Raw genomic sequence first — 11,637 nt, forward strand, 5'->3', positions numbered from 1 at the left:
AGATTCAAGTTGAACTAGAACTGGTGCCTCAGTCAATAGTGCTTTCAACTGATTAAAACTTTGTTGACATTTCTCAAACCATTCAAATTTCACATCTTTCTATAATAGTCGCGTCATTGGTGTAGCTATCATCAAGAACCTTTTAACGAATCTTCGATAATAACCTGCTAATCCCATAAAACTTCTAACTTTGGATACGTTTCTCGGTGGCTTCCAGTCAACAACTGCTGAACTTTTACTCAGATCAACTCTGATGCCTTCAGCCGATACTAAATGTCCCAAAAAATTGACTTATCGGAGTCAAAACTCACATTTGAATATAGCAAAAAGTTGTTTATCACGCAGGGTTTGCAGTAGAATTCGAAATGTTCAGTGTGCTCAAATTCATCTTGTGATCATATAAGAATATCATCAATAAGCATCACAATAAATCTATCTAAATACAGTCTAAAGATTTTGTTCATGAAATTCATAAATAATGCAAGTGCATTAGTTAAACAAAACAGCATCATACGAAATTCATAGTGTCCGTGCTTGTTTCTAAATGCAGTTTTTGGCACATTCAAATCTTTAACTCGTAACTGATAATAGCTAGAACGAAGATCAATCTTCAAAAATATTGTGGCACCTTTCAACTGATCAAACAAATTGTCAATTTGAGGTAGTGGATATTTATCCTAGATTGTAACCTTGTTGAGCTGAGGGTAATCAATACACAATCTATCGATCCTTCCTTTTTCTTAACAAACAAAACCGGTGCACCCTAAGATGAGAAACTGGGTCGAGCAAAACTCTTATCTGTCAATTCTTGCAACTGTGCTTTCAACTCTTTTAACTTGGTAGGATCCATTCTATAAGATGCTATCGATATCGGTGATGTCCCTGGTACTAGTTCAATAACAAATTCAACCTCTCTGATCAGCAGTAATCCCAGAAACTCCTCTAGAAATACATCGATGCTAGCTCGGATTGGGAATGTAACACCCTGATTTTTGGGGCTTAGAAGAGTTGGGCTTTGAGTCTGGGATTCAGATAGAAGGAAACCTGAATAATTAGGAAGTTTTAAATATTACCGTTTAAGAAACAAATTTTGAATTACTACTAGAAAATTTTTACTATATTTATTATTACGAATATTTTAAATTTTATGAAATTTTAATTAGTATTATGAGATTAAATTATTATTAGAAAAATATTATTGTATTTGTGTTTGAAAATTTTTATGAAAATTATTATTTGCTATATTATTGGTATTTGAAATTTTATTATTAGATATGTTTATGAAATTATTATTATTATTATTATTATTATTTAGTATGTTTAGTCTAGTAATTAAATAAATTACGATGCATTTATTGTGTGGGAAAAGGCTTGGGTTCGATTTAAGACTCTAGAAAAATTTTAATTTTATGCTACGTTAGGGAATCTGGGCAGTAGGCCTTATTAATAATTTGGGCTGCGTTTTAGCATAAAGGAGCATTTGGCCCAGTGGCTAAGCACGCTAGGAAGGCATGGGAGGTACTTGGGTTCAAGGCACAGCGTGCGCAAATGGTTGTTTTTTTTACAACCAAGAATTTCCACAAGAAGGCCTTATAAATATTTCGATAGGAAAGGTTACACAAAAGAGGCACGTGGTCAAGTGGCAAGGAGGCGTTAAGAGTGTGAATGTGGTTAGGGGTTCGAGTCTGGTAAGTAGCACATTTTGTTTTTAAACGAATCAGGAACATCAGCAGATAAGTCTTAAGATTAATTGTGAGCAGATTATATCATGAGAATAGCTTCAGTGCAGTGGCAGTAGCGTACTAGGCCTGTCGAGAGGTTATGGGTTCGATTCCATAGGAAGGCGATTCCATATGAAAGGAACTTCGGTGCAGTGGCAAGAAGCGTAGGTGTGGGGTTAGAAGGTCGCGAGTTCGAGATGTATAGCAGGCAAAATTTCATTTTATTTTGCAAGTAACTAAGGCTTCAGTAGGTAAAGGTTAACATTAATTGTGACCCTATGTTAGTAAAGAAAGAAGCGTGGTGCAGTGGCCAGCAGCTCAGGTGAAGGCGCATGGGTGCAGGAGAGGACGAGGTCTATAGTTTGAGCCTCATCTAGAGTAGGAAAGGCTGGGTTTTTGCTACACGCATGGGGAATGAGTTGGGGTCTGACTAGGACTCTTGGCAGCATGCTGAAGCGGTGCCAGCAGGTGGATAATGCTACTGATCGGTTTGGAGATTGAATGAAATTCAAACTTCGAATTTGGCCAAAAATCAAGGAGAAAATTAGGGAATTGGAATTTAAAAAGAATTACTATGCCGAAATACATTCATTCAGCCATAACTAGAAAGTGTCGTATATCATTGGCCCTTAGGATTCATTTTTCTTTTTGGGTTTGTTGGGGTATTTTAATTTGGCTAATTTTTCTTCTCTTTGAATCGGTTCTTGTTTTGTTAAGTTGCAAATTTATATTTTTATTTTTTTTTTGTTTTTCTTTCCTCCCCTATAGCCGAATCTTTTTACTATTCTACTCATCTCCACTTTCTTATCATTTATTCCTAAGCCTTATACACAAAAGCCAAAATCCCGAAAGACTATATTTCTTCTGTGCCGATTTCTCCTAGCCAAAACCCTCTGATTCTCCTCCATCTTTTTGACCAATTCTCTAATCCTCTGAACCTCAAGTTTCTATAGACAAGACCACAGCAAAACTCCCATATTCTATCTTTCTTTACACAGTTATAAAAAGCCGAAAACACATAGCCATAGGGGCATAGCCGAATTCTTAAGATCACTAAATGTAACATCCTGAATTTGGGGCCTAGAAGAGTTGGGTTTTGAGTCTGGGATTCGAATAGAAGAAAACCTGAATAATTAGGAAGTTTTAAATATTATCGTTTAGAAAAAAAATTTATTTTATTAAATTACCACTAGAAAATTTTCTTGTATTTATTATTATGGATATTTTAAATTTTATGAAATTTTAATTAGTATTATTATTATTAGAAAAATATTCTCTGTATGTATGTTTGAAAATTTTATGAAAATTATTATTATTTCTTGTATTATTGATATTTGAAATTTTATTATTAGATATATTTATAAAATTATTATTATTATCGGAAAGGAAAAAATATATATATATTAGTTGTAATACCTTGATTTTGGGATTTTTTTGGGTTTTGTGATTTTAGTAAATCTTGAAATTTTCATGTTCTAAATATTGGAATTATGTTTAAATGTGTTAGTAGACCTTTAGAAGGCCCAAGACTAAGCTAAACACGGTAAAATATCAAGGTGGGATTTTTAAGTGAATAGGAGATTTGGTTAAGTGGGCTTTTAAGAAGAAGCTGCGTAAGTTATGACACAAATAAGGCCTTGGTGAAGTGGCAAGGTGGCGCCACTAAGTTCCTTAAAAAGTGGCGCTGGGAAGGAATTGGAGGTCCGGGTTCAAGTTGTAAGGTAGGCATATTGTTTTTCTTTTAATTTTAGGCATGTACTAGCCATGTGATCACACAAGTAAATTTCGACAAGGGCCTTAGGGAGATGGGCGATTGCTCTAATTTAATATTAGGGTTAGGTTCTTTTCTTTTCTATCTTGGAGAATTAGGGTTAGCCACTGAAAGCTTTCTTTCATCTTTTCGAATTCTCACAAAAGCCGAAAACACAAGTCTATTTCTCATTGTGCGAATTTTCTTCTTCTCTTTTCCTCCATGTTTTCTCTTCCTTTATGCTTCTCCTTCTAGCGAAACCTTGACCATCTTATTCACCTTCTTTGTCGATCCCATCTTCCATTAAACCTTCATCACCAATCGCCATTAAAAGGCGAAATCTCGAAAACTCACTACTTGTGCCGATTTCTCCAAAGCCAAATCCTTGATATTTTTGTTCCTTGTAATCAACATTCATCTTCTCTAAACCCTTAATATCTGTCGGCATCGTTACTCCAAGGTTATAGCCTCAAACCATCATCTTCTTCATCACCTAAAAACCGAAATACTATAGATTTAGGGACTTATAGCCGAAACTTCAGATCTTCTAGATTCGAGTTCTACCATCATTTAGAGGATAAATCTGCATCAAATCTGCGTAGAAATCAAAGAGGAACAAGTGGTAAGTGCTCATCACTTCAGATCTAGTCTTATTTTACAACTTGAAAAAGTCAAGTCCCTAAAATCTAGGGAGGTGTCGATTTGGGCATATGGCTCTAAGGGTCTTTAACGATGTTTTCTTTCGGTGACTAGAGTCTTCTTAAGCGTTGAATCTAAGGCGTGGTTCATTGGAGCAATCGGATTCGAGCTAACTATCGATTTTGGCAAAAGGTAAGGTTTCAAAGGTTTTAGGGATATGGTTCGATCATGGATAAGTAAGTTTTGGGGGTTTAGTGATTATAGTTTGTAAATAAGAACTGTGCTAATAAATTGTAGGACATCGAAAGAGATCTCGGAAGCAGTCGTCGCAAATCAGGTGTGTACCGAACACCCTTTCTTAGTTCAATTCGGCAAAAGCCGAAATGCCGAAATTCCGGCATTTCATGGTCATGTGAGTATCTGAATGCTCTCAAGTCATAGAGTAATTGTTAGATCTGGCACCGCAAGGTGGTAAGCACGTTCACGTGACGTTTTAGCGTATTTGGAAAAAGGGCTCGATGGGCCAAAAGCGGGCCCAATGGGCTTACGGACCAATATGGGTAAGAGATGGGCAAATTAGCTTTGTTAGGTAGATGGTGGAATCAAATTGCATAAAACCGATAAAATTCTGAATTAGCTTGTGTAGTAGCGTAGATCACGAATTACCCCTAAAGAGCAAAATTCTGAAATTACCCTAAAGAGCAAAATTACCGATATACCCTAGAGTTTTAAATTGGTGAAGCGCATGATTGATCAATGTTGTATTTTACATGATATGCTTTTATTAATATCTGTTGCATGGGGTTGGGATATTAATGGAGGAAATATGAAAGTGGTTCATCCACGTATTGGAGGCTTTGCCTCAATCGATCGAATTTGAGTGCGTTCTTTGCAAGCTGTGGTGTGAAATTTGGGTGGGTTGAGATATTCCCCACATGGTGTGTAGGGTTGGTGCAGGCGGTGTAGCGGTTGGTGGGTTGAGTAGTCTCCCGGATGGGCTTGCATTCATTATTCTTGTTGTTACTCATGTTCTTGAAGCGGGCCTATGGGCCACTTTGTTATGTAAAAAGGGCTAAGGCCTTGCTCTTGTGATTCGAAAAGGGCTTGACCTCTGTATCGTTATCTGAATAGGGCTTAGGCCCAATGGGCTCGAGCTGAATTGGGCTTTGGATGGGTTTCTGTATACACTGAGTTTTCCCAAACTCACCCCATTCCTCTTCCATCCTTGCAAGTGAGCCCTAGAATTGGTGGACTTGGAGCTGGGCGGGATTCAGAGTGGCCATGAAGATTGATTGATGATTTTAAATAAGTTTAGCCTTTAATTTGGATTATTTTATTTTTATCATGCTTAAAGTTGTAATAAGGCCGCTCTTTTTAATTACTTTTATTTTGGGGATTATTAAACTGGCTAGCACTAGGGTTCGTTTTATAAAAACTACTTGTTTTTAAAAAAGTTCACGATGACGCACAAAGTTTCCGCAAAGTAAATGTTTTCCCAAGAAAAATAAATATCTTTAAGCAAACGTTTTGCAACCTTAATCATTTTCTTAAGATGGTCATAATCAAACGGTTTTTTTCAAAATTATACGAGATGTTAGAGTGTGGCAATGGCGGTGTGCATGTCTAGGATTGGATCCGAAGAGAGCTTGGTACTTAAGCGATCGACGGACTCACCTCCTCTTCTTCTGGTTTCCTACAGTGCGCAGCTTCCATTCACTTTAACTTACCTTTAAAAGTGTCTTTTACAACACCAACTCAGCTTTTCCAAACTAAGTGTTGTGAACGCATCAATGTGGCGCATCAGATCCGGTCATAACATCCAGGCCGGGTTTGGGGTGTTACACTAAAGGCTCGATTTTTGTTAACTTTTGCAGGGTTAGATCTACATCAGAATCAAGTAGGAATTAACTGGAATTATTAACTGAAGGAACCGGTGGTAAGTTTTCTTTGAACCTATTCTTTATTTCAGGTTTTAGAAAAGCCGAAACCCCTAAAAGTTTAGGGAGGCTATCGATTTGGGCTCTGTGGCTCTAAGGGTTGTGACAACCATTTTATTGTGATAATAGTGTGATCTAGAGACTGCTGATAGAAGGCTTGGACAAGCGCAACGACTGCTAGTCGCTAATTTCAGCAAAGTTAGGATCGCTAGTGCCTAAGGTGCTTTTGGCCGAATATGGTAAGGGGGTATTACGTAGTTCATTTTTGATAGTTAGATTAACATGTTAGTAATCTAATTGTAGGCAGTTCGTGTGTGTGGATCTCGTCAGCATATTGTCCAAACAGGTGTGTAACTAACACCCTTTCATAGTCTAGATCGGCAAATGCTGAAAAGCTGAAATCCCAAAAAATTGGTATTTTGTGGACTTGTAAGCGTGCGAATGCTCGTGAGGTAAATCGATTAACATTTTTGGTAAACTACACTGTTTAGACTGCAGAATGCATGATTTCTGTGCCTTAGATATTTTTGGGCTTTAAGGGCCAAAATTGGGATAATGGGTTAACGGGCCCAATTCAGTAAGAGCACTCGGTAAGTGTTTCTGTTAGTACGTGAATCATGGAAATATGCATGAAAACCATAAAATAGATAAATTACTAGAATACCCCTAAGTATAGAAAATTACCATTATACCCTTAGGTGCAAAATAACCATTTTACCCCTAGGGTTAATTATGACTGAAATGCATGTTTGACTGTTACTATTTACTGCATGCCATGTTATTATTATTATCTGATGCATGGGACTGGGTTATCGATGGAGGAAGTACTGAAAGTGGCTTGACCACGTATGGAGGCTTTGCCTCAACTTTCTGATATCTAGCGACTATCTTTTAGAATGTAGAGTGTAAATTTGGGTGGGTTGAGCTATTCCCCACGTGGAGTGGAGGGCTGGTACGGGTGGAGTGTAGCGGTTGGTTATAGGCTGGGTTGGGCTTGCATACACGAATATGTCTGTTCTGTTCTGGAATGGGCCTATGGCCCATACTGTTATCTGAAAAAAAGGCTAAGGCCTAGTTTATTGTATTTTAAAAAGGGCTTCGACCCAATACCCACTATTATCTGAATGGGTTTAGGCCCAATGGGCTTGAGCTGACTTGGGCTTTGGATGGGTTTTCCTTACATACTGAGTTTTCCAAACTCACCCCTTTCTCTTCCATCCTTGCAGGTCAGCCCTAGTTGGTGGACTTGGAGCTGGGCGGGATTCTGAGTGGCCACGAAGATTAATTTCTGGTTTTTTTAAGTTTTGCAATTATTATTTTGAGTATTTTGTTTTCTGGTTTAAGTTGTAATAAGGCAGCTCTTTTTATTATTTTATTTATTTTGGGTTATTAAATTAGTTAGTTTTAGGGCGCGTTTTATAAAAGTTTCTTATTTTCAAAATATCACGATAATCGAGCAAAGCTTCCACAATTAAACGTTTTCAAAGGAAATGAATATTTTAAATAGTTCTAAACTTAATTATTTATACGTGGACAAGTAATAGGTTTAAAGTATGGTAATGCATGTGTGCATGTGTAGGATTGGATCCGTGAAGAGCTTGGTACTTAAGCAGTCCAATAGACTCACCTCCTCTTTTCTGGCTTCCTACCTGGTGCACAGCTTCCATTCACTTTAATCTATAACGAAAATATTCTTTTCAAAGATTTTTAATTAAAACATGAGTTTTACAATAATGCTCCAATGAGTTTTACATCAAGAAGGGTTTTCAATGAAAACATGGTTTTCGAAAAACACTTCAATGTGACACGTCGAATTCAGCTGTAACGTCTGGGCCGGGTTTGTGGTGTTACAGGGAATCGTCAGAGCTCTCATCACACTATCAAGCTATCACTTTGGTACTTTTGAACTTACTTTATGGTTATTTTGGTATATGTTAGTAATGGATTTAGCCATTTGAGTTGGATTGTAAATGATGAATGGTTTGTTATGTGTATATCCATGTGATTTGGCTTATTTTGGCATGTTTGGTGATGTTGTATATATGTGAAAAAGGCCTTTTGTTGTGTAATATTTTCATTTATATGCTTGTTCTGAATTGATATTTTGAGTATCAAATGGTTAAATTTAATATTGGTATGTTTGCGATTTTAGGCAAAGTGATGCATAGTTGAAAGTGATCATATTGATGATTTGAGAATGTGAATTTTGGTATGAAATTGAATGGCTTATTGTGAGATTAGTGTATCTTGTGATTAATGGTATGGATTTAGCATGAATTAGGCTTGGTTAAAATTGGTTTGTGTAACAGTCAGCTTTTGAACCTAGTCAGAATAGTGATTTTGAGACCACAAATCTAAGTTAGAAAAATATTTTAATATTATTTTTCGTGCCTATTATAAGTGAATTGACATGTGTGAAAGTCTCGTGTGAAAATTTAACTGTTTGTGTGCTTAATTTGCAAAAAAAGGACCTAATCACGTAAAATGTAAAAGCTGTGTGCTAGATGTTAAAACTGTTTATTTGACTTGTCTTTACAATTGAGAGGTCCTTATGTGGTTATTATGCCATTTACATGGTTAATGGATATATATGAACCTTGATATGCATGGTTTTGTTAATGTTATGATACAAGGGAAAATTGGTAACTAATTATAAATGAATTATAATTAAAGTAAAAACATGAAATAAACCATTTCATGCCTGTCTTTGACCAAAAATATGAGAAAAGAAAAGAGAAAAGTTTTCTTAGGGTTCGGCACTTGTAATCCTTGATTAAGGCATGTGTTTTGATTGATTTTTTATAATTTCTACGTTTTTGTAATTGTTTCTTCGAATACTATCAAACCATGCACCAATTTCTGATTTTGATGATGATTTTGAAATGTGCCATTGATAAAGCTATGAGCTTTTTGATGTTAGTTGGTGAATTATGAAAGCTTGATGTTGGGTTTACATGTTTTGTCTTTGAATTTTTGATGAAATTGAGTATTATGGGCTAAATTGTAAAAATGTTATTTTGAGGGACTAAAATGTGAAATAAATAAAATGTATGGACTTATATGAGAGCAAGGAGAATTTGGCCGAGCATGAATATAAGAAAATTATTTGTATTTTGTGATTTTATGATTTAGGGACTAATGTGTCGAAATGTGAAAATGTGAGGGCTATTTTGTAAAATGCCCCTTAAATATGTGTATATGGATTGGTTTGAATTATTTGGTGAAGAAAAGGGTTCATTTTGAATACATATAGATCAAGAAAAGAGGAATTTAGATTTAGACCAAGAGAAGTCGAAGATTATGGAATAAACGATCAAGTTGACAATTTCGAGTAAAGGTAAGTTCATATTTAAAACATGATGTTAAGTATATTTTGATGTTTTGATTATATATACACTGTATATATGTTTGGTTTGGATGAATACGACTATAAATCAATAGTATTTGGCACTAAATGTGCGATTTAAACTAGCTTTGGCTATATAAGGCACTAAGTGTCCGATACCGACTGAGCTTAGGCTAATTGAGATGGCCCTAAGTGTGTGAAATCGTTCTAACTTCGGTTAACTGTTGCAACACTAAGTGTGCGGATTTTCAACACACAAATAATTTACGGAAAGTCTTAAAATATTTAAACGAAAGGTGAGAATGAAAGTGAATAAGTACGGGAAGATTTAGGTATGTACGATACCTATGTGGTAGATGATACTATGTATGTGAAGCTCATTGATTTGGTATGAACATATGGATTGTGTTGGTATAGGTTTGATAGATGATTTGAGAATTTGTGAGTACTTATGTATTGATGATTTTTGGTAGATCTTACTAAGCTTTTGAAAGCTTACTTTGTGTATGTTTGCATTGTTTTATAGATATCGAAGCTATTGCAAGCTCGGGGATCGTCAGGAATTGTCACCACACTATCGAATCTCATTTTGGTACTTTTGAAAATTTATATTTTTAAAGTATGGCATGTATAGGCTAGTGGTTGTGGAATTATGTTTTGTGATGTATATACTTAGTTAGGTGATTTAGCTAGTTGGTGTTTAAACTCATAGTTGATAATGGCTTATGATATGTGATGCTAATATCCAATTGTGGTGTGTTATAATATGTAAGTTCTGGTAAGTTTAGTTTGAGATTGAATGATGTTATCTTATCTTATGTTGGCATGAATTGGTAAGGTTTATAAGTAGGAAAATGGTTGATATTGTTATGATATAAATGATGAATGTTTTGGCATAAAATTGGCTAAAATGATGATGCATATATGCTTGTTTCCTTGCTTGTAGGTTGACCCAAATTTGGGGTGGCAAATTGGCTACTCAAATGGCCTATTTTTGTCCACACAGGCAGAGACACGGGCGTGTGTCTCAGCCGTGTGCAACAGACGGCTATGTTGCACGGTCGTGTGTCCCCTAGGGTACCCTAGAATTATAAGTTAGGCCCAAACACGGCCAAAGCACACAGGCGTATGGCTAGCCGTGTGGCCCAGGTCAGACTCGACCACGGCCAAGGCATACGCCAGTGTCTTGTAGCCGTGTGGGCAAGTTAGTAGCTATGCCCTGTTTTGCCACAGCTTAGACACAAGGCGTGTCTAAGGCCGTATGAGGCACATGGCCTGTTCACACGGGCGTGTGACCTTTTAAAAGTTGAAAAATTTTCTATGTTCTGAAAGTTTCTTATGTTATCGAATTAGTCTTGAATGTATGATTTAGACCTTGTATGATTCTTTAAAGTTTGTGTTGAATATGAATGATCTATATTTTATTTAATTAAGAAGATTTTTGTTATGTTAATGTTTGGATCTGGGTTGTGAGTCCGGTAATGCCTATTAACCTATTCCAGCGACGATTACGGGTTAAGGGTGTTACATTTATTTGGTATCAGAGCTATGGCTTAGTTGGTTCTAGGACTACCATAGCGTTTGTAAGTCTAGCTATACATCCCATATTTGTGAACTACGATAGTGTGATGAATCCTAACATTGAAATGTGCTTTTATATAACAAATGGATCCCGAAAGAGCCGTAGCAGACTATGTTGAATGTAATTTGACTACTCCGCGCAAGGGACGGTGCAAGCTGATTCTCGACCGGCTACGACTAGCCGTGATGGGGAGGCTAAGCAAGCCTTTTATCAGATGATGAATGATTGGTTTACCCAATACATTAGAACCAATCCGGCTGTACAACCACCTCCACCCCAGTTAAATCCTCCTCAAACTCTTGTTATACCATCAGTGAATCCGGTTCAGTTAAATAGACCACTAGTTGACAAGATTAGAAAATATGGTGCTAAAGAGTTCCGAGCTACAATAAGCGATGATGCTGAAAAAGTTGAGTTCTAGTTAGAGGGTATGATAAGAGTGTTTGATGAATTGTCTTTGAGTCCAGAAGAATGCATAAAATTTGCCATTTCCATTCTGAGAGATACGACGTACCATTGGTGGAAGACTTTAACATCTGTGGTTCCGAGTGAACGGGTTACTTGGGATTTCTTCCAAATTGAATTTCGGAAGAAATACATTAGTCAGAGACTCATAGATTAGAAATGTAAAGATTTTGTCGAGTTTAAACAAGGCTGTATGT

Source organism: Gossypium arboreum, chromosome 13 (genome assembly GCF_025698485.1).
Source record: "Gossypium arboreum isolate Shixiya-1 chromosome 13, ASM2569848v2, whole genome shotgun sequence".
NCBI lineage: Eukaryota > Viridiplantae > Streptophyta > Magnoliopsida > Malvales > Malvaceae > Gossypium > Gossypium arboreum.